At 41.4% G+C, this 23,942-nt stretch overlaps 1 long non-coding RNA gene and 1 other non-coding gene across 2 annotated transcripts in view; both read right to left on the reverse strand.

Moving 5' to 3' along the window:
- LOC126203695 (uncharacterized) overlaps window positions 1-23,942 on the reverse strand; it is a 148,733-nt gene that overhangs the window by 117,529 nt on the left and 7,262 nt on the right. The window lies entirely within an intron of this gene.
- On the reverse strand, window positions 19,882-19,956 carry Trnat-ugu (transfer RNA threonine (anticodon UGU)). The gene has a single exon. It is a non-coding gene; the product is annotated as a tRNA-Thr (tRNA).

The raw sequence follows: 23,942 nt of genomic DNA on the forward strand, positions 1-23,942 counted from the left end.
GGAGGTTTTAATGTGTTGCAGAGTGGCAGGCTTCTTTTTATTCTCAAGGTCAGCCAGCCATGGTCATCTGTTTTGTCGTTTTAATCTTTTCTACCTGTTTCTTTCGTTTCTGTGGCTTTCTTCTCCCCTTTTGTCCATTTAAGTGTTTGTTGCCCTTCCGTCGTTCTTGTGGTTTTTCCTTTCTCTTTATTTGTGTTGTCAGTCTAGCTTGTTTTATTCTCACCCTTGTGCCATTGTTTTATTCGGAATGAGGGCCCGATGACCTAGCAGTTTGGTCTCCCCCCCCCCCTTTTTTAAAACATCCAACCAATCCTTTGAATGGTTAAGATTTTATACACCGTCGTAGAATCTCCCGCCACTTTAGGAAACAAACCCCAGAAAAAAATACGTTTTCTGCAAGGCAAATAATATTCAGCTGCCAAAACCCTGGAAATAAAATCAAATCAGAAAACTGAAATTAATAACATATTTTAGCCTTCCATAATTATGTGAATATTTTAATTCACACTATAGCTCCCGGTCACAGAAATCCGTTCTGTTCTTGAGAGCTGTAAACCAAGAGGAAACAGCAAAATCACTAAACGTAAACTTGGTTCACGTGGAGGCTACCCCTCATCTCACGAAAAGTCAAACTGCTGTACACATGCTCGAATCTGGCAGCTTGGGTGCGCCACAGAAATGTTTCCGGGCAGCATCTGGCTGCTTTTTGCTATTGCTGATACAGCCCGTGTCTAGTTAATACAGCTAAACTGAAGTGCCTGTGACGTCACGCCCATCGTAAGCAGTTTGCTGTTATGAAGTATTGCGTAGTCTTCGTCCTAAAGCCTTTGACACATTTTGCTGTTGGCAGACGCTTGTGTGTGCACGTGTTTTGCTGCCGCAAATGGCGCATTTCCTTTGCAACTAAGGTTTTATTTATGTTTTCTTCGTTTATGTTTTATTGCTGCAGTATTATATTGCAGTAACGGGCCAAAGGAAAATTCTTTGTTAGAGTATCAGTTATTACCGGTCAAATTTACAAAAATTTAACTGAAAACTAGAACAGCAAAAATTCCCGCGTTATCCCCGGTTTTCTCCCGGATGAAAAAAATTCCTTGGTTTTCCCCAGATTTCCCGATTATCCAGGAGCGTATATATCCTCTGATACCAAACTTGGAGTTTGTTAATGTAAAATCCAGAAGCATCTCCGTACCGAGTACAAATAGGGGAGGAATCTATATATGATTGGCCAGAGGCGCTCTGAGGTCCAGAACGGCTCACCAGACTGCTGCTGTAAGCATCCTGTCTAGTCCTAAAATCCACATCTCTCGTAGATGCCCTGAGACAGTGTTTGGCGCTGATCCAAGTAATCAACCTGACTTCACCGGGAATTTGTCTTTCTGCATTTGCTCCTCGCCGCTCGGAAACTGCAGATTGACCTTAAACCCTTGTCTTCCCTCTATCCTGTGTCAGGACCACGACAATTTTTCCTAAATTTTTTACGTAGTAGTGCTGCTTTTATCCCTTCCCTACATCGTTTCTTCAGTATTTGACTGACCGTCAACTAGTTAAGAGAATGGAAGTTCCAAGTGACACCCCCTGCTCCCACTCAGTGGATTTCTGGTATGTTTACTGAGAACTACGATTTTTTCAACAAGTAGCGGGAATTTTGTAATTAGCCCGATTCGACCAGAGTAATGTGCTGAGTTACAGACACATATCTCTACACGTCGATTTGCAGTAGGGCTTCGGAATATATAATCTGAAACTTCCTGGCAGATTAAAACTGTGTGCCCGACCGAGACTCGAACCCGGGACCTTTGCCTTTCGCGGGCAAGTGCTCATTCTGGAATATATAATCTGTTCGAACATTATGAATTGCCCAGAAGAAAACGATTTATTGATACATACATCAAATATCTTTGATGTGAAACACAACTAGCTGTTTAATCACACGAGATAACGGGTGAAATCAACAGGAGGTCTCAAATTGATTCCATATTTCTACATTTCCAGAAGACTTGATGTGGTGTCGCCGCCAGACACCACACTTGCTAGGTGGTAGCCTTTAAATCGGCCGCGGTCCGTTAGTATACGTTGGACCCGCGTGTCGCCACTATCAGTGATTGCAGACCGAGCGCCGCCATACGGCAGGTCTAGAGAGACTTCCTAGCACTCGCCCCAGTTGTACAGCCGACTTTGCTAGCGATGGTTCACTGACAAAATACGCTCTCATTTGCCGAGACGATAGTTAGCATAGCCTTCAGCTACGTCATTTGCTACGACCTAGCAATGCGCCATGTACAGTTACTATTGATATTGTAAATAATGTACAGACAAGAGCTACGTTCAACATTAATGGATTAAAGTTAAGTATTCCACCAGCTACATCCTTTTTTTTTCTAGTCTAAATTCCTTGTCCTGTTCCAGACCTCACGCCGGCCTGCGTGAGCTAAAACGCGTGCCTTTCGGCTTCCCCTAGTAATCCGGGGTTGGCTCTCCTGCCAGCCCACAACACTTGACACCATTCATCACAAGCGACTTCTAATCAAGCTGCGTGCTTATCGAGTGCCGTCTTAGTTGTGCGACTGGATTCGTGTTTTCCTGTCAGAAAGGTCACAGTTCATAGTAATCGACGGGAAGTCATCGAGTAATACAGAAGTGATATCTGGCGCTCCCCAAGGAAGTGTTTTAGGCCCTCTACTGTTCTAACCCATATAAATGATTTAGGAGACAATATGAGTAGCCCTCTTACACTATTTTCAGATAATGTTCTCTAATAAGGTAATCGACAGATCAAAACCAACTTCAAAATGATTTAGATAAGGTATCTGTATGGTGCGGAAAGTAGCAATTAACTCTAAGCAAGGAAAACTTAAGTCATCCAAATGGGAACTAAGACGAATCAGTTAAATTTCGGTTAGATGATAAATCACACATATCGAAAGGTGTCAGTTTGACTAGATACCTAGGTATTATAATTACTGTACGAACAAGTTGAATTGGAGCGATCACAGAGAAAATGTTGCGGGAAACGCAAACCAAAGACTTCATTTTATTGGCAGATCACTTAGAAGCCGCAAAAGGTCTACTAAATGGATTTCCTACAATAGGCTTGTCCGTCCTCTCCTGAAATGTTGCTCCACGGGTATGGGATCCGTACCAAATAGGATTGACGGAGAACATCGAAAAACGTCAATGAAGGGCAGCTCCGTTTGCATTATCATTAAAGTGGGTAGAGTGTGTCACACGTGTGAAACACGAATTGGAGTGGCAATCGTTAAAACAAAGGCGCTTTTTCCTTGCGGCGAGATATTTTCGCGAAATTTCATTCACCACCTTCCTCCTCTGAATGAGGACGAGATTTTTTACGAAATTTCAATCACTACTTTTCTCCTCTGAGTGCGAGAATATTTTGTTGACGCCACCCTACGTAGGGAAAACGATCATCGTGATATGAGAAATTAAAGCTCGCACTGAAAAATTCAATTGTTTGTTTTCCCCGCGCGCTGTTCGAGAATGGGACGGTAGAGAAACAGTCTGAAAGTAGTTCGATAACTCTCTTGCCGGGCATTTTGTGTGAATTGCAGAGGGCACTTTGTAGTGAATTGCAGAGTAGGCATGAATTTAGATTTTTTACGTTCTTGCGTTATAAAACATGTCTGAAATGTATCTGTAAAGTGTTAACCATATTGTATATTTAGTCCGTTGAGTGCTGTCAGAAAGGTAATATATATTTCGCTAATATCGGCGATTATTTATTTTGTACAGAAATGGGGCAGAGAATTTGTATTAAATTTTGCTATCAGATAGGAATAAAGTGCAACAAAGCATTAGACACGTCACATATTTCTTTTGAGTCACCTTTGAGTAAAATAATGGTTTTCTAGTCGTACATGCTTTTCGAAGAAGGCCGTGAAGAAGTTGAAGACGTCGAAAGCATTTGGTGCCCAGGCATGTCAAAATGTGAAAGACATGATTATGAACGATCGCCAAATCAGAATCAGAGAAGTCATAGATGTTGCTAATATATCAGTTGGCTCATCCTATGAAATATTTTGGGTATGAAACGAGCGATGACAAAATTTGTTCCAAAAAATGTTGAATTTCGAACAAATTCAGCGACGAAAGTAAGTTGCTCGGAGTCGTTAAATGAAGTCCACAACTATGCAGAACAGCTGAAACGTATCACAACAGGTGACGAAACGTAGATTTACAGATCTGGCGTAATGAACGCTTAATCGTCCCATTCTGGATCGATAATACCGAAAAAAAGTTCGATAATTACGATCAAATGTGAAGGTTAATAGTGCACTCTGAGTCTTTCACACACAGTTAAACGATCAATAAGTAATAAAAGTTACAATTTCGAAGTCGTTTGATAGAAGCATTCAAAAAAAAAAAAAAAAAAAAAAACTTGAATTAGTGGCGAAACAATTAATGGCTTTTGTATCATAATGCACCTGTTCACATTTTGTTGGTTCTTAGTGTATTTTTGGCCGCAACAACACTTAATGGTCCCATACACGGCCCCATGGGATTTTTTCTGTTCCCAAAAATAACAAATACGTTAACCAACCGTCATTTTACAAGCATGGATGAGCTTAAAAATGCATCGCTGAGAAAGTTGACGGCTATCCAAAAGATCGAGTTCTTGACTTATGAGTATTGGAAAAAGCGCTGACATAAGACTAAGTTCAGATGTAACGCGTGTTACACGCTAACATTCAAAAATGTTCAGATGACGAGCGGTAGAGCGCGTTACGCGGTGCGGTTATTCTCGCAGTCTTGTTTCAGTTCCAGATTATCTTACAAGCGGTTGTTCAATGGTGAAATTACACTACTTATATAATATTGAAAAATCCACAATATCTGAGATAATTCTTGAACCATGCGAAATGATCTAGATCAAACATCTTAAGGATTTGAGACGTAGTTAGAAGAAAGCACAGGCCACACTTGTTTACGAGAATGGTAGTAGACGTGGTCCACAAAACTATTTTCCAGAATCCCTGAGATCGATTTGTTGTAGACTCTTTGAACATACTGTGTGCTAAAACACAATGAGTTATCTTGAACAGAATGACGTCTTCCATGCCTAACAGGATGCATGCTGAAATCATTGATTATGTGAAACCCCACCTGCATTATTCTCACATGACATACTGAGAGATTTGGATCAAGTCAGTCAGATTCAGTATTTCTTGATTTACAAAAAGCAGTACGTTCGTGTACGTTTATTATTAAAACTACAATCGTATGGGCTATCAAGTGAAGTCTGCGAGTGAATTGAGAATGTGTTGGCAGGGAAGACTCAGTAAGTTATCTTGGACGATCATCGATAGATGCAGTAGTAACTTCGGTTGTGTCCCAAGGAAATCTGTTGGGATCCTTGCTGTTCATGTTGTATATTAATGACCTTGCAGAAAGTATTAATAGTAACCTAGGACTTTTGCAGATGATGCGGTTAACTATAACAAAGTACTATCTAAAAGAAACTGAATAAATATTCAGTCAGATCTTGATAAGATATCAAAGTGATTCAAAGATTAGCACTTGCTTTAAATTGTCAACAATTTAAAATTGTGCACTTCACAAAACGAAACGTAGTATCCTGTGACTATAATATTAATAAGTCACTGTTGGAATCGGTTAACTCATACAAATGCCTGTGTGTCTCATACAAATGCCTGTGTGTAACAATTTCTAGGGATATGAAGTAGAATGATCACATAGGTTGTCATTGGTGAAGCAATCAGTCTACAAAAGCGATTTCTTACAAACCACTCGTGTGACCTATCCTAGAATACTGCTTAAATCTGTGGGAACCGAAGCAAATAGGACTAACAGGGTATACTGAACGTATACGAGGGGTGGCCATTCTTTTAGCTTGCCTGGGCCACATTGGAAGAGGACGAGTATTTCTGTGCCGCACATAATATACTTAGCGATATCCCAGGAAAAACAGAAGACTGGTATAGTGTGGGAAGTTTCAGATTGATAATGTATGCCGATCTTTATACTTTACATAAACTGAATTTTATGTGACAGAAGGTCATGAAGCATTTGCGCTGATGGTAAATTTTATCAGACCCTACGACGGACATCAGCTGACTTATAAGAAATTGTTAAATTAAGCACGTGAGTGTGTTGAGCGTGCTTTTGGTATAGAGTGGAATAAATAGAGATTACTACATGGCCCATTAGATATCAACCCGGATTGTGCCGAACACATTGTAAAAGTGATTACATTACTTCACTATTGTGTTGTGTGAAATCTCACAAGTATAAATGCTACCCACAATGGACGACCGGGGCTAAACTTACCAACTGTTTTGTAAATGAAGGTACACTTGAACATGCATACCTTATTTATGGTCGATAAAGTTTTCCTATATCTTTTTCTTCTTGAGTAATTTCCCTTACAAAGGAGCGAAACCAACTCTTTCCCAGGTCGTCGTAAAATTTTATTTTTACGAAATTTCGACGCTATATTCCAAAATGCTTTCTTCTACTTCGTCAATTAGTAGGTCGATGTCAATATTCTCTTCTTCGGCTCCCCTTATTTTTCGCAATATACAAGGAAGAAAAGTAACAAACACGGTAAAAATTCGTCAGGTCACGACGGAAACGCGCTATTAACTGAACAGCACACGAGTGCTATCCATCTTACAGCGCCCAACGGGAGTTCATCTGCGCCTAGAGATTTTTTCCGCGAACTCTACGTTTACGCGAGCTTGTATAATCTACTCTAAAGTGTAGTGTTAGATTTCCGTTATGTCAACTTCGCCCAAGTGTATGTATATCTAATGGAGACTATTTTGTGGGGGCTGTAAAGGAGCCAACAAAATTTTTTCGAAAAAAAAAATTCAGGTTCTCTTTTTTTAACACACTTCGTACCTGGCGAAGAAGACAGCAAATCGTTGATTCATCGGTCTAATGCAGAGTAAAAGTAATTTTACAAAAGGACTCTTGATATACAGCAGGTATCCACTATCATATCTATACATATGGTAGACGTACCGAGGGAACTGAAACCTTTGGCGGGTCGTGTATGCTATCTAGATAGCTCAGTCGTAAAGCATTGTTCGCGAAATACGAGGGCTATTCAGAAAGTAGGGAAGGTTTCCGTCTGATGCCGCTAGGCGCGCGCCGATCGCGTATATTTTGGTATGTGCGAACTCGGCAGCTCAGTCGGCATCCATGCGTGACAGCGGGAATGTCTCTGCGCGTCTGGTTTTTTCGTTATTCGAATTTGAAATGTGCGCTGCAATAGAAAATCCTGCCAATTGTGAGGTGCGGTCTGTGATACGGTTTTTGTTGTCAAAAAATCTAAAACCTATAGAATTTTAACATGAACAGTGCAAACTGTACGGAAACAACGTAATGAGTGAATGTTCCATCCGGAAGTGGTGCGTTCGGTCTAAAAATGGCCGAACCAACGTTCATGATGCAGAGAAGGATGGACGCCCGAGCATTGTGACACGATCTTGCCGCTAAAGTTGATGAAACGATTTGTGAAAACTGTCGCTTCACAATACCAGAGCTTTCGCTTTCTTTCCCACAAGTTTCACGGGCTTTGTTGTTTGAAATTGTCAAACAAAAGCTAGGCTACCACAAATTTTGTTGACGATGGGTGCCCAAAATGCTTACAGAGCACCATACAGAACAGCGAAGGGGGGCAATGTTGACGTTTCTGGAGGCCTACCACAAACATGGTGATTCATTACTGGATCGAATCGTAACCAATTGCGAGACAAAATAACAGTCCATGGAATGGGGGCACACATGGTTCCCCCAAAAACCACGAAAACGTTTGCAAACCTTGTCAGCAAGGAAGTTGATGGCGACAGTGTTTTGGGATAGGCAAGGTGTGCTTCTTATTGATTTTCTCGAATGTAGAGCAACCATAAATTCTGCCCGGTACTGTCAAAATTTGCACAGCCTTAGAAGAGCAGTTCAAAACAAATGCCAGGAAAAGCTGACGTCCAAAATTTGGTTTTTGCACGACATGTCCGACCTCACACGGAAAACCGCACTAACTCCTTAATTCATTCAAATGGGAAAGTTTCACTCATCCGCCCTATAGCCCCAATCTTGCACCAAGCGACTTCCACTTGTTTCCCAAGATGAAGAAGTGGCTTGCAACGCAGCGCTTTGATGACGACGCGAAACTCCAGGTGGGTGTGGCTCACTGGCTGAAGTCTCAGGCGGCAAAATTTTACGACGAAGGTATTTCAAATCTTGTTCATCGCTATGCCTCAATGTGTTTGGTGACTATGTGGAAAAGTAGTATGTCAGTCGCTCGCCGCGGGGAATTAGCCGAGTGGTCTGAGGCGCTGCAGTCATGGACTGAGCGGCTGATCTCGGCGGAGGTTTGAGTCCTCCCTCGGGCATGGGTGTGTGTGTTTGTCCTTAGGATAATTTAGGTTAAGTAGTGTGTAAGATGACCTTAGCAGTTAAGTCCCTCGTACAAGTGACAGTGTTCGAGTCGCGGATCCATCCAGTAAGCCATTTCAAAAGATTTTTCGCTCAAGATTGTAACAACTCAATAGTCAACAAAATCCTTAAAATAGCTATAATCCGTGCATCATAAGAATAAACCTGATGCAAACATTGCACTATGTTTTCTTCCGCGTTTGTTGGAACCTCCTTGGATTTCCGTTTCACGTGAGACTGCAGCCAAGCTGTCTCGAGTACTGTCAAGTACGATAATAACGGTACGTTTTGTGCTGTGCTTTATGCACACATCGACTTGACGATAATACGGGACAACAGCTTTCCGGCGCATTTAACTTGGACAGCACTGGCCGGTCAACTGGTACAGCTAGCCTGCAGTGACGTGACCAGCTGCAGTTCACACGTAAAAAGAGACGAGCAGAGGAGCAATACAGCTTCGAATGTCATTTAATTTTTAAGCAGAATAAAATAATTCGCTGCAAATCTCCCACAATACGCTCCTGAGACGACTAGACGAAAACCGCAACACGTTATCATTTTTAGCTAATGTACTATTGTAATTAAAAACATGAATGATGGAAATTCCTGACTTAACCACAAGGTATTTTTTCTGCCTAAACTGTGTGTAACGTAAGAGAATATTGAAAGATTTCACCGTAGTTAAATATTGAAGCCACCGAATGTATTTCTTACAGTCAGTCGTCTGGTCTCCTTCCTTATCCGAATGCGAGAAATACAATCGCACCAAAAAGTATTGGCACAGTTACATTTTAGTGGTTGTAGGTTAAACGAAACATATATTTCAGAACAGAACCCATACATGTGACACCTTACATTACATAGTTTACAAATATGTCAAAATCACCTGTCCTTAAAGTAACATACAGTGTCATGAAAAAAAACATCGCTCTTCTGCACCCAAAAAAGTATTGGCACACGCATATGAATCGGACAGTGTGTTCGTTTTCTTCATTGATGTTCACCATCTAATAGCTAGTGTGCATCCCTTTAGCATCTATAACAGCACGTAAACGCCTAGGAATGCTTTGTATTAAATTCCGGGTGATATCAGGGGTAATTTTCGACCATTCCTCCAGGAGCACTTTCTCCAAGTCGTTTTTACCGGACGGACGCCTTTTTCTGACTTGTGTGTCAAGATGAGCCCACAGGTTCTCAATGGGGTTCAAATCAGGGCTCTGAGGTGGTGTTAGAACCCTTCTGGGGGCATTGTACAGTAACCACTCCCGGGTTTTCATGGCGGTATGTTTTGGGTCGTTGTCTTGCTGGAACTGAAACACCCCAGTAAGGCCCAATTTCTGTGCACTAGCGTGTAAATTACCTCGCAACACGTCAATGTATCTCATATGATCCATTGTGCCGTGAATTACAGCTAGATTTCCAACGCCGGAAGCCGCCATACAGCCCCAGACCATGATACCGCCCCCACCGTGTTTGACTGTGGGATGCATGTGTTTGATGTCGAGGTGCGTATTCGGCTTGCGCCAAATTTTCTTTCTTGCATCAAATCCGAACACATTGAACTTCGATTCGTCGCTAAATATCACAGTGTTCCAAAACTCCATCGGCTTGCTGATGTAGTCCTTGGCAAACTGCAGGCGTTTCTGCCGGTTAATTTCCGAAATGTATGGCTTCTTCCTGGGAGAACGTCCATGCATGTCAGCCTCATTCAACACATTTCGTATAGTCTGAACACTAACCGTCTTGTCGGACGTTGTCTGAACAATCTCAGCAATAGTTGCTGCACTTGTAGCAGGTTCCTTCCGAGCAAGTGCGATGATATGGCGACGCTCTCGGGTTGTAAGCACTTTTGGACGTCCAGGACGACACTTATTCACTGTTGTTCCAGTCTCTTTATATTTCTGAATGATGGCTCTTACCGTGGTGTAGCTCACAGACACCTCTGCTCCGATTTGTCGATAGCTTCTCCCTTGTGAATGGAGCAATACCACTCTCTCACGCAACGCCACTGAATGTTCCTTCTTCTTCGGCCCCATGCTGACCACTATCGCGCACTACAGCAACATACTGGCGACCGGGCCGTCAACAACACGCAGTGTCTACTGTGTCAGCAGATGGCGTTCCGGTACCTGAAAACCCAGCAATATACCGAGATGCCATGCTCTGTGCCAATACTTTTTGTGTGCAGAGGAGATACGTGTTTGCTCATAACACTGCATTTCTTTGTTAATGGTAGGCACTATGGGCAGAATTGTAATGTCTGGTATGTGAGGTAGCACGTACATGTACTGTGTACCGGAAAGTGCGGCGTTTGTAACCAGCAACGATAAATACGCACGTGTGCCAATACTTTTTGGTGCGATTGTACATTTCAGTTCTGTGTCACGTGCTACGTTGGTAACGAGCCTATCAACAACAGAATCCACGAAGCCAACCAGGCGCAGCATTTTCTCTTCTTCCTTTATGACGAGCCGTTCTATATCTCGGCAGTGACGTGTGGAAAAGCTGCGTGTGTTAGTTCCAGTACTTCTGGCAGCTTACCAGTTTTGTACTTCTCGGGCCAAATCCTGTAGCTTAGCTCCAGATCAGTCCCGTAGGGGTTCATATTGTAATGGTACAGTAGCAAATGTAAAAATGCACAGCATTTGTATGATATGCTCGATGCTGTGAAAATGATTGTTTTTTATGTTTCTACGATACTTATCTACTGTAGTATAAAACGACGCACATAGTAAAAATAAAGATGATTTGGTTTTTCGTTTTTGCCTTAAAATTAAATTGTTGTATTTTCTTAATTTAAGCAACTTTTATGAACAGTCTTTCATAAAACATCGACAATTAAGAATTTGCATTTAAAATGGAAACTGGAATTTCGAGTCCAATATGTAATTAGAAACAAAAAGACGAGCATTATTCATAAAAATGATGAGTTTTGTAATTACGAGATGTAGGTTTCAAATTGAGCGAGAAAAATATGATACTGCGGAGGTTTAAACCAACGCACAAATAACCGCTGTTCGTGGACATTCGATTACACTACTGAATGCGCTAAACGTTCAATAAGGGTTTGTTTATCAACTGCATTAGACACAAGGCTGGGAAAACTTCAAAGCCAATTATCTCCGTAAATTTATGAAAAACATTAAGTACAGTCTATCACTTTTTGACCGTGTTCCAAGCGCGTGTTTCACTACGGTCCAGAAAGCAGCCTGTCAGTGTCATTTTGATACTGGGCATTAACTGCGCGACAGAGCACAATGCTGCAGAGGTTACGACTGTACACGATTTTTGAAATAAAAACTTTGCTGAAGCATGATTACGAAAACGTTGATGACTGTTAATACATTTGAATATCTTAAAGTTTCATTTAACGTAACTTAGTAATAAGATATCTAATACAAAAGTAGGACCTACTTCCAAGAGCGTAACAACACCAGTGTACGTATGCTATGGCTTCTGACCAATTATCGCGTTTGTGTTTGTTTACATCACGTTTATTCCATTGTTGGTGGTCTTGTTTATTCTTATGATGAACGGATTATAGATATAAATTACATCTTAGCATCAGTTCAATTTTTAGCGTTGTATGCTCCATAGCTTACAGACGATACTTCTACTTTATTTTTCTCCCTGGTTTACAAAAATATTAGTTTAATCCATGTTTTGTTTTAATCATTTCATGTTTACAAACTTCTGCGTAATGTACAGCTGTATACTATATAGTGTGAACAAGAAATCCACCGTCAAACTTTCAGAGTTTTTCGTGGATATCTTTTGAGTATTTTAGTATAAGCGATCCACAGTTTCGGCGGCTCGTTACAGAGAAATAACGAAATTGTGAGTTTTTCGGTTTATAACTGCAGTCACCCTCATTTCTGTAAAACAACAGTGAAGGAGGCTGCAATATGAAATAACCAAAACACAAGTTACACAAAACAACAAGATGTACACTTTTATCTGAGTGGTTTCAGACTGTTCCGTCAGTGTTCAGTACGGCACGTAACAAATCCAGAACTGTTCCCTTACAGGTATTGTTCAAAATTTCGACCAATATGATAATGGTAGAGTCTACAGCGACGTATCATCTAGTGTCTTACATGCTCAAGAATTCTCAGGAGTTTGGCGTACTACGCAGCTGCTACACATAGTACTATAATCCGTTTTTCATAAGAATAAACCTGATGTGAACAAACTCGATGATTGGGCGCTAATAACCGCGCAGTTGAGCGCCCTACAAACCAAAAACCATCATCATCATCATCAATACTCTCTTACGTTACACACAGCTTATGCAGAAAATTTACCCTGTGGTTAAGTCAGGAATTTTAATAATTCTTGTTTTTAATTACAATAGTACGTTAGCTAAAAACGATAACGTGTTGCCGTTTTCGTCTAGTCGTCTAAGGAGCGTAATATGAAAAATTTGCAGCGTATTGCCGGCCGGAGTGGCCGTTCGGTTCTAGGCGCTACAGTCTGGGAGTCGCGTGACCGCTACGGTCGCAGGTTCGAATCCTGCCTCAGGCATGGATGTCTGTGATGTCCTTAGGTTAGTTAGGTTTAAGTAGTTCTAAGTTCTAGGGGACTGATGACCTCAGAAGTTAAGTCCCATAGTGCTCAGAGCCATTTGAACCATTTTTTGCAGCGTATTATTTCATTCTGCTTAAAAATTAAATGACATTGGAAGCTGCATTGCTCCTCTGCTCGTCTCTTTCGTCTACACTCCTGGAAATGGAAAAAAGAACACATTGACACCGGTGTGTCAGACCCACCATACTTGCTCCGGACACTGCGAGAGGGCTGTACAAGCAATGATCACACGCACGGCACAGCGGACACACCAGGAACCGCGGTGTTGGCCGTCGAATGGCGCTAGCTGCGCAGCATTTGTGCACCGCCGCCGTCAGTGTCAGCCAGTTTGCCGTGGCATACGGAGCTCCATCGCAGTCTTTAACACTGGTAGCATGCCGCGACAGCGTGGACGTGAACCGTATGTGCAGTTGACGGACTTTGAGCGAGGGCGTATAGTGAGCATGCGGGAGGCCGGGTGGACGTACCGCCGAATTGCTCAACACGTGGGGCGTGAGGCCTCCACAGTACATCGATGTTGTCGCCAGTGGTCGGCGGAAGGTGCACGTGCCCGTCGACCTGGGACCGGACCGCAGCGACGCACGGATGCATGCCAAGACCGTAGGATCCTACGCAGTGCCGTAGGGGACCGCACCGCCACTTCCCAGCAAATTAGGGACACTGTTGCTCCTGGGGTATCGGCGAGGACCATTCGCAACCGTCTCCATGAAGCTGGGCTACGGTCCCGCACACCGTTAGGCCGTCTTCCGCTCACGCCCCAACATCGTGCAGCCCGCCTCCAGTGGCGTCGCGACAGGCGTGAATGGAGGGACGAATGGAGACGTGTCGTCTTCAGCGATGAGAGTCGCTTCTGCCTTGGTGCCAATGATGGTCGTATGCGTGTTTGGCGCCGTGCAGGTGAGCGCCACAATCAGGACTGCATACGACCGAGGCACAAAGGGCCAACACCCGGCATCATGGTGTGGGGAGCGATCTCCTACACTGGCCGTACACCACTGGTGATCGTCGAGGGGACACTGAATAGTGCACGGTACATCCAAACCGTCATTGAACCCATCGTTCTACCATTCCTAGACCGGCAAGGGAACTTGCTGTTCCAACAGGACAATGCACGTCCGCATGTATCCCGTGCCACCCAACGTGCTCTAGAAGGTGTAAGTCAACTACCCTGGCCAGCAAGATCTCCGGATCTGTCCCCCATTGAGCATGTTTGGGACTGGATGAAGCGTCGTCTCACGCGGTCTGCACGTCCAGCACGAACGCTGGTCCAACTGAGGCGCCAGGTGGAAATGGCATGGCAAGCCGTTCCACAGGACTACATCCAGCATCTCTACGATCGTCTCCATGGGAGAATAGCAGCCTGCATTGCTGCGAAAGGTGGATATACACTGTACTAGTGCCGACTTTGTGCATGCTCTGTTGCCTGTGTCTATGTGCCTGTGGTTCTGTCAGTGTGATCATGTGATGTATCTGACCCCAGGAATGTGTCAATAAAGTTTCCCCTTCCTGGGACAATGAATTCACGGTGTTCTTATTTCAATTTCCAGGAGTGTATTTTTACGTGTGAACTGGTCACGTCACTGCAAGCTAGCTGTACCAGCTGACCGGCCTGTGTTGTCCAAGTTAAAATGCGCCGGTAAAGCTGTTGTCCCGCATTATCGTCAAGTCGATGCGCGCGTAACGCACAGCACAAAACGTACCGTTATTATCGTAATTAACTACTCGAGACAGCTTGGCTGCAGTCTCACGTGAAACGGAAATCCAAGGAGGTTTCAGCAAACGCGGAAGAAAACATAGTGCCGGAAGAAAACATAATGCAATATTTACATCAGGTTTATTCTTATGATGAACGGATTATAGCAACCAGGTCCTGCGAGTATCAGCCAGAGCACCATAAACTAGGTAGGCTCTTCACATTTCCAAAGAAGCAGTAATCCACTGGTGTCCTATTTTGTGAACGAGCTGGCTATGGACAGAGATCATTGCCCATTACAGCGAAATACTTCCTGAACAACCTTTAAAAGAATGTCAATGGAGATCTGGAGCACACTGTGAAAACTGAGAGTTCAGGTATCTTTTTTTCCAGATGTCACGTTACATTAAAAATCAGTCTCGATGTGCAAAATGGCAGCTACGTATTTTACTGCAATAAATGAGTTACTCATGACGACGAATAAACCACAGCCAAGTAGATTTTTCTCCTTCTGATAATAGGCCTCTGCAAGACAAACCGGACACTGCGTGAAATATATTTTGTTATTCGCTCTTACAATTTGTGTTTTAGGTGAACTGAAAAAATGTTTAATAACAGTACAATAACTGTAGTGTAATAATGTTTAGAATCATTGCCACAAGGGCACTCATCAGCTAGGTATTATAGTCACGGTACTTGCAAATTATTATGAGATGGAAATGCGTAACTCATAACAAAGCTTAAGTATTTGATGTGCCGTTTATGTCTAATCATTTTCGTATGGAATAGGTACTTGTATATACTGCTATAGAGAAAGCTGAATAGAAAAAAAATATTTCCCATATCCTTTGTGTGGCGACTGTGTTACTGCACTTCTGCTAGCACTTAATCGTTGTTTTCTGCTTCGTGACCTGCCGCAGTGACTTCTTTCCTGCTAGTTACAGGAGGCAGGGCGTGTTCTTTAGTTAATTAACCAAAATTATTGTTATGATAATTGCATATTATCTTGCAAGCGAGAAATCATTCAAACATACAGATTCTTATGTACAGTATCGGTATGACACAGTTTTGCACAATACCTGCCAGTGAAGCTTATTTTTAAAAAAATCCTGCTACCTGTGATACCTGAAGCTAGTGGTATCTCACAAGGCACCTGAGTTATTCAGAATTAGTAGCTTCGAGAATCTGTTAACATATCAGTACAGGTAAATAACTGTTAAGAAAAATTAATTGTATGTCTGACATATACGCGGGTAGGCAATAAAGCTTCACGAAAAGATTACTTACACATTAAGTACTTCATAAATAATGAGCTGTCCCAAATTCTCATTTCATAAGAGTTTAATTCAAGCCTTAATCGTGCTGTGTGGCAAATAAATGTGGGTTGGAAATGGCACTAGATTAAAAAAATTTTTATATATATAGCAGTTTCATGAGACATGATGTATACCTGAACATAAATGGGAAGACTGATACCACTCATTCATAAAAGTATAGAGGAGAAGCTCAGGTCATAGCTTTTGTCATGGGTAGGAGAGTTAGATCTTTTAAGATAGATCCAGACAACAGGTCATTCTACTAAAGAGTACCTCCATTAGTTTAAAAAAGTCTGCAATAAGCACTCAGAATACAGAGTCTGACACAAACGGGCACACGTAGTACATATCTTAAAGAGAAACTGCAGTAAATACCATCGAAAATTAGCAGGCCGAGCGGTTCTAGCCGCTTCGGACTGGATCCGTGCAACTACTACGGTCGCAGGTTCGAATCCTGCCTCAGGCATGGATGTCTGTGATGTCCTTAGGTTAGTTAGGTTTAAGTAGTTCTACGTTCTAGGGGACTGATGACCTCAGATGTCAAGTCCCATAGTGCTCACAGCCATTTGAACCCTTTGAAAATTAGCAGTCTTATCTACATATCACCAAAACTTGAAAGCAATACAAAATAAAATACATCAGTTCGAAGCTTGAGCTCTTTCAGTGGCACTGTAGTTTGTGTCACTGAGCGCTGGTGTAGAGACACAAAAGTCCAACATGTAGTATTATCACTGTAAGGAAGGACAGACTTAACTAGGGAATTTTTCAATGGTTCAAATGGCTCTGAGCACTATGGGACTTAACATCTAAGGTCATCAGTCAATTTTTCAATGGATGGAGGATCATGCGCCTGTATCAGGAAAAAGAGCACAGTTGAAATTGAGACACAAACCTAGTATAGTTAGTGAAGACAAACACTTTGAACTATCAGATAATGAATTAAGCAGGGATTAACATGTACAAGAAATTAATCAATTTGTATGTATATTAATTACCTACTGATAGGCCACTTTTTAAATACAGTGACGGAAGAGCTAGATGAAGTCTGAACTACAATAGTTAACATAATTTTTTGTGTAGATGTAAATGTAAACACATGATTTTCTAAAATTTTTGAGAAGGTGGTCTATTCTGAAATAGCATCCCACCTTAGCAACAATAATAGCCTTAGTAAATCACAGTCTGGGTTTCAGAAGAGTTGCTCTACTGAGACTGCCATTTACATGTTCACTCACAAAATTTTTTCAAGCATTAAAAAATAAAATAGTGTTGGTTGATATGTTTGCAACCTATCGAATGTATGAATAACAGTATTCTCAGGAGATTCAATGTATGTACATATTGAAGTTTTCTGGGACTGATTGTACAGCCAACCAGTTGATAATGTCATATCTAACCAAAAGACTGTAGTGTACTTATTAATTCAGCCAATATATTCTGGGGACGTAATTCTGACTGAGGTCTACTATTGTTTCTCACATATGTAATCACCTGCTATGTAATATACAACAAGCAGAATTAATTCTTTTTGCAAATGACACTAGTATTGTAATAAATCCAACCATGTATACAGAAACAGAAGAAACAATAAACAGTGTTCTTAAAACTGTAATTGACTGGTTTTCTGCGAATGGTCTAACTCTTGGTTTTAAAAAGGAACAACATGTTCATTTCTGCAGATCTAGAGCTACTACACCAATGCTATGTGTAACACATAGTGAGGTAATAATACATATGGCGGAAATTTCAAAATTCTTACGTGTTGATATTGATGAGAATTTGAACTGGGAAAAGTGCATTTTGGAACTCCTAAAACAACCTTTGCACTTTAGAATCATTGCAAATCATGGCGAAAGACAAATCAGTAAGCTGACATGTTTTGCATATTTTCATTCAGTGGTATTATATTAAATAACGTTCTGGGACGGCTGATCTTTAAGAAAGAAAGTCTTTATTACTCAAAGACATACTGTAAGAATGATATGTGGTGCTCACCCACGATCGTCTTGCAGACATGTGCTTAAGGAGTTGAACTTCTGACTACTGCTTCTCAATACATTTCTCCTCTCACAAAGTTGTAAATAGCCCACTACAATTATGTGCATGATTACATTACCACAAGGAAAAATGACATTCATTACTCCACTTAGGGTTGTCTTTTGCATTCGAAGGGGCATACAGTGTTACAATAAAAAATTTTCATCCCTTACACAATGATTTAAAATGTCTGACTGACAGCAAATTAAAATTTGTAAACACACTGAAAAAGTTTCTCCCTGCCAAATCCTTCCATTCCATAACAATTTCTATTGTTGTAATGTATAAAGAATGGTAGGTAGGAGTTACTAAATGACATTTGTAAATTTAAAAAAATAAAAAAGAACCTATAAATGTTCAGCATGTTGCCATATTTACAAATTAATTTCTGATTTGAATGTAAAATGACATGTTCCACATCACTATGATTTGTAGTGCAAAATGATGCATGGGACATGAAACTAACTAACTAACAAATATAACAGATTAAACTAGTGGCATCCTCATAAATGTCCCTATTTCTAAACAGCAGAAGAAAGGTAACTACTGCAACAGCATAAGTAATTGGCCATGTGGCCATAAATAGTGACTGGGTATGAAACTTCCTGGCAGATTAAAACTGTGTGCCGGACCGAGATTCGAACTCGGGACCTTTGCCTTTCACGGACAAGTGCTCGACCATCTGAGCTACCCAAGCAAGGAGAGCTTCTGTAAAGTTTGGAAGGTAGGAGACGAGATACTGGCAGAAGTGATGCTGTGAAGACGGGGCGTGAGTCGTGCTTGGGTAGCTCAGATGGTACAGCACTTGCCCGCGAAAGGCAAAGATCCCGAGTTCGAGTCACTGTCTGGCACACAGTTTCAATCTGCCAGGAAGTTTCATATCAGTGCACACTCTGCTGCAGAGTGAAAATCTCATTCTAGTGACAGGGTAAATATGATGTAGCTGTCAAAGATCTTGGACCCTCACAACACTACTGACAAATGGTCACGGTTAAATAAGATATGGAAAAAATCTGTAAACTGCAGGTCTACAAAAGACTTATCAAAAACCAAAATGCAAATTTTTACAAGAAAACTAAAAAATCAAAGTTAGGATGAATAGAGAGAAACCAATGTCAATGAAAAATTCTCTAAGTTCTTAACATTATTTAAGTTGAACTTTGAAAAGTAACCACATCAGTTGCAATGTCTCAAACAAACAAATGTATAACAGTGGGTATTAGAAAGTCTTCCCAGATCCTTATGCACCTCAGGTACATGAAAAGGATAGTAATGAGCCACAATTCTTATATTTCTACCATGGGTACAAAAACATTTATAGGAAGGAGCTGAATGCAGTAAAAACATCATTATGACAAAAATAATATACAATACAGAGAATAAAAGCAGTCTGGGAAGTCATTAAATACGAAACAGGAAGAGACAAACAAAATGATAAAACCATACAGATGAAGGAGAAGAACATGTAATAAATGATCCGTACTAACAAAAAAACTTTCTGAATGAGCATTATTCAAATACTGCAGGGATTTACTACAAAAATTCCCAGAATGAATATGACATCTGGAATGATTATGCTACAGCTACAATGTTAATTATTGCCACCCAAGGAGGATGAGGTTAATAGAACAGTATAAAACCTAAAAAAGTAAAGCTAGCAGGCTTAGGTGAAGTACTAATCTTTGTATATATGACGGTAGTATCTGTTCCCGAAAGAACATTTACCGTGGATGACCATGCAGCTTAGCTAGAAATGAAATGATAATTAAATGGACACCCTAGCTGCAAACAGGTGTTGATGTACTTCATTGGGGACATGTTGAAAATGTGTGCCCCGACCGGGACTCGAACCCGGGATCTCCTGCTTACATGGCAGACGCTCTATCCATCTGAGCCACCGCGGGCACAGAGTATAGTGCGTCTGCAGGGACTTATCCCTTGCACGCTCCCCGTGAGATCCACATGCCCAACATGTCCACACCATTACATTCGTAGTGCGCCTAATAGATGTTTGCCCATCATACTCATTACTCATGGCAGATTAATCTACCAAGTCCCGTACGAGTTCAGGCATAGCATGTGCGTTCGCACAAGAAGGTCAATGGCTGGGAAGCCATATTTTAACTATATATGATGGTAGTATCTGTTCCCGAAAGAACAGTTACCGTGGATGACCATGCAGCTTTGCTAGAAATGAAATGATAATTAAATGGACACCCTAGCTGCAAACAGGGAATGTGGATCTCACGGGGAGCGTGCAAGGGATAAGTCCCTGCAGACGCACTATCGTCTGTGCCCGCGGTGGCTCAGATGGATAGAGCGTCTGCCATGTAAGCAGGAGATCCTGGGTTCGAGTCCCGGTCGGGGCACACATTTTCAACATGTCCCCAATGATGTACATCAACGCCTGTTTGCAGCTAGGGTGTCCATTTAATTATCATTTCATTTCTAGCAAAGCTTCATGGTCATCCACGGTAACTGTTCTTTCGGGAACAGATACTACCGTCATATATAGTTAAAATATGGCTTCCCGGCCATTGACCTTCTTGTGCGAACGCACACGCTATGCCCGAACTCGTACGGGACTTGGTAGATTAATCTGCCACGAGTAATAAGTATGATGGGCAAACATCTATTAGGCGCACTACCAATGTAGTGGTGTGGACATGTTGGGCATGTGGATCTCACGGGGAGCGTGCAAGGGATAAGTCCCCGCAGACGCACTATCCTCTGTGCCCGCGATGGCTCAGACGGATAGAGCGTCTGCCATGTAAGCAGGAGATCCCGGGTTCGAGTCCCGGTCGGGACACACATTTTCAACATGTCCCCAATGAAGTACATCAGCGCCTGTTTGCAGCTAGGGTGTCCATTTAATTATCATTTCACTAATCTGTGTGCCAAAAGGATACATTCAGAGTATAAAAACCTCTCTTAAAAAACACAATAAATGAGACATTAACATAAGAGAACATTCCAGATTATTTAAAACAAGCAAGAGTCTGTTAAAGAAAAGTAATACAAATGGCACAGAAAACTACCAGCCCATTTGACAGATTAATGAATTATTTTAATCAGTGCAGCTACAAAAACTACAGAGAGACCTGACAGCTAGTTACAATTATTAGGCTAGGCAGGTAGTAAACACATGCTCCAATATCTTTTTCTGAATATGCCTGTAGGAGGATGTTGCAAATGAACCCTAGGGCATCTCAGCTGTATGGTTTACCAAAGCTACACAATCCAGAAGTGCCACTCCATGCTGTGGTATCTGCAACACATGCTCTAATACACATCACCAGAAGAATCAATAGCATCTTGAAGAAGCAGCTGAACTTGAAAGAGAAATACAGCATTAAGAACAGTTTAGATTTAGTTAACAAGTTAACCGATGTTAAGGTTCCAACAAATGCAAAATTAGTCTCTTTTTATGTGCATAGCTTGTACACAGGTATTCCAGTGAAAGACTATATAGATATTGTGTCACAATCATTGTATTCACACAACATAAATCCAGAAGAGCAGCTGAGCATTGTTAGTGCATTGTAATGTTGTTTGAATCAAAATTATGTCTCCTTTCAAGGGAGCTACTATCAGCAATCAGATGGTCTGGCAATGACCTCACCTTTATGCCCCTTACTAGCAGAAATGTTCATGGACAAGTGGGAGACTGGTTTTCTGAAGAGTGAACCACCCGAAAAACATGTTATGTATTGGTACAGATATGTAGATGATATTTTTTGTATGTGGAAAGGTTACAATAGGCAACTCCATAAATATGAACCAGTGGCACACTAACATAAAGGTCAGTGTGGATTTGGGGGGAGGGGCAACATAAATTTCCTGGACATTAGCTTAAAGATAGAAGACAATAACCATACATTTAAAATTTACCAAGAAGATACCTTCACTATCACTTTCATCCTGGCTTCCTCTCAACATCCCATAACCTACAAACATGCAGCATTCCATCACATGACCCACCGTCTTGTTTGTATCCCTATGTCCCAAGAAGACTTTGACTGTGAACTTAACACAATAAAAACAATAGCCATAAATAATGAATTTGATCCCAACACCATTGATAAAATATTAGGTAAAAAGAGGAAGAAGCAAGTCAGGTCCCTACTGCCCAAAACAGAAAAACAACAGGAAAAAAAATGGTGCAGATTACCTTTAATAGGGAAACCATCAAATAGCATAACTAACATCTTGAAGGCAAAGGGTTTCTTTGTGTCCCTCAGACTATAGGCAGTTTCTTGTTCAATGAAAAAGACAGACAACCAGTTATCACGAAAAGTGGGGTTTATAAAATCACATCCTGTGAGTATCAGTCTTGCTACATTGGACAGCTGGGGGGGGGGGGGGGGGGGGGGTCAACCAGTACCAGGCTTAAAGAACACCACAGAAGCTGGAGACTGAGGAACCCTGATTCAGCCTTTGCAGAACATTGCCTGAACAATAACCACAAATACACTACAGATGTACAAATTCTATACACATAGGAAAAGGGGGCCAAACTCAAACAATTAGAAATTTTAGAAATTAAAAAACAGATGTGTATATCCCCACACCTATTATTAAATGAGCAAACCCAATTCAGTTATTCACCTCTTTTAGATGAGGTCACAACCCCAGGACAGAAGCAAAACTTTGGGCCCCAACCTGTCGTAGTTAAAAATGTCTTGGTGATGCATAACTTTAGTCCAGTCACTGTAGTATAATTGGTGAATGTGTAATAATGTAGGTTGTAATTTGTTAACAAATGGTCATTGACATAATTGTACACTAAGCTATGGATCGATACCTTAAGAAGTTGAGATGATTATCTTTGCCTTGCCATCACGTTTATCTGTGCATTATCATCTTTGGGAATCAGTAATGTACTTGTAAATGGGTTTATAACCCAAAACCTCTGCTGTGCAATAAAATTAATAATAAAGAAGAAAGTGGATGGAACAGTGGACCAGAATGATGGAGGAGGATAGTGAAGGTTCAAAAAAGGTGTTATATGGGATGATTAAGACGAAGAATGGTATGACAGATTATGCTTGAATGGTGAACAAAAGTGGACAAGATGTAGAGAATAAGGAGGTACTCAAGAAGATGTGGAATGAGTATTTTCAAGAACTCCTGAACCCGAATGGAGACCTGGATGAGGAGGAACAAGCTGAGGAGAAAAAAGGGGAGGAACAGCAAATAGAAAAAGACCTTACATGGGAAGAAGTGGAAGAGGCATTGGGCAAGATGAAGGGAGGGAAGTTATCAGGTCTGGATGAGTGTAGAGATGGTGAGGGCACCAGGAGAAATGGGGATACAATGGGTATATCGAGTAATGAAAATTATGTGGAGACAGAAGATGATCCCAGAAGACTGGAAGAAGGGAATAATTGTCCCAATCTTTGAGAAGGGAAATAGAAAAGAGCAAAAATACTATCGGGGGATAACATTGGTGAGCCACTGTGCAAATATTTTTGAGAAAATTTTGGAACCACAAATTCGGGCAAAATTAGAAGGAAGAATGAGAGAAGAGCAACATGGTTTCAGAACAGGAAGGACCACGGTGGATCTAACTTTTGCTGTAAGGCAACTGCTGGAACAGCACTATGAATATGGAATAGATCTGCTAATGGTCTTCCTGGACATTGAAAAAACGTATGATAGTGTACATAGATGCAAAGTGTGGAAAGCCCTGGAGAACAGAGGAGTAGCAAAACAGATTATTTGGAGGATAAGGAAAATGTACCATGGAAGTGTGAGCTGTGTGAAAATGCGAGGAGAGAGATCAGCTTGGGTTGAACAGAAAAAATGGCATGAGGCAGAGAAGTGAACTTTCACCATTATTCTTCATTGTAGTGATGGATGATATAATGATTACAGTAGCACAAGTAATT

The sequence above is a fragment of the Schistocerca nitens genome, chromosome 9 (assembly GCF_023898315.1).
Source record: "Schistocerca nitens isolate TAMUIC-IGC-003100 chromosome 9, iqSchNite1.1, whole genome shotgun sequence".
NCBI lineage: Eukaryota > Metazoa > Arthropoda > Insecta > Orthoptera > Acrididae > Schistocerca > Schistocerca nitens.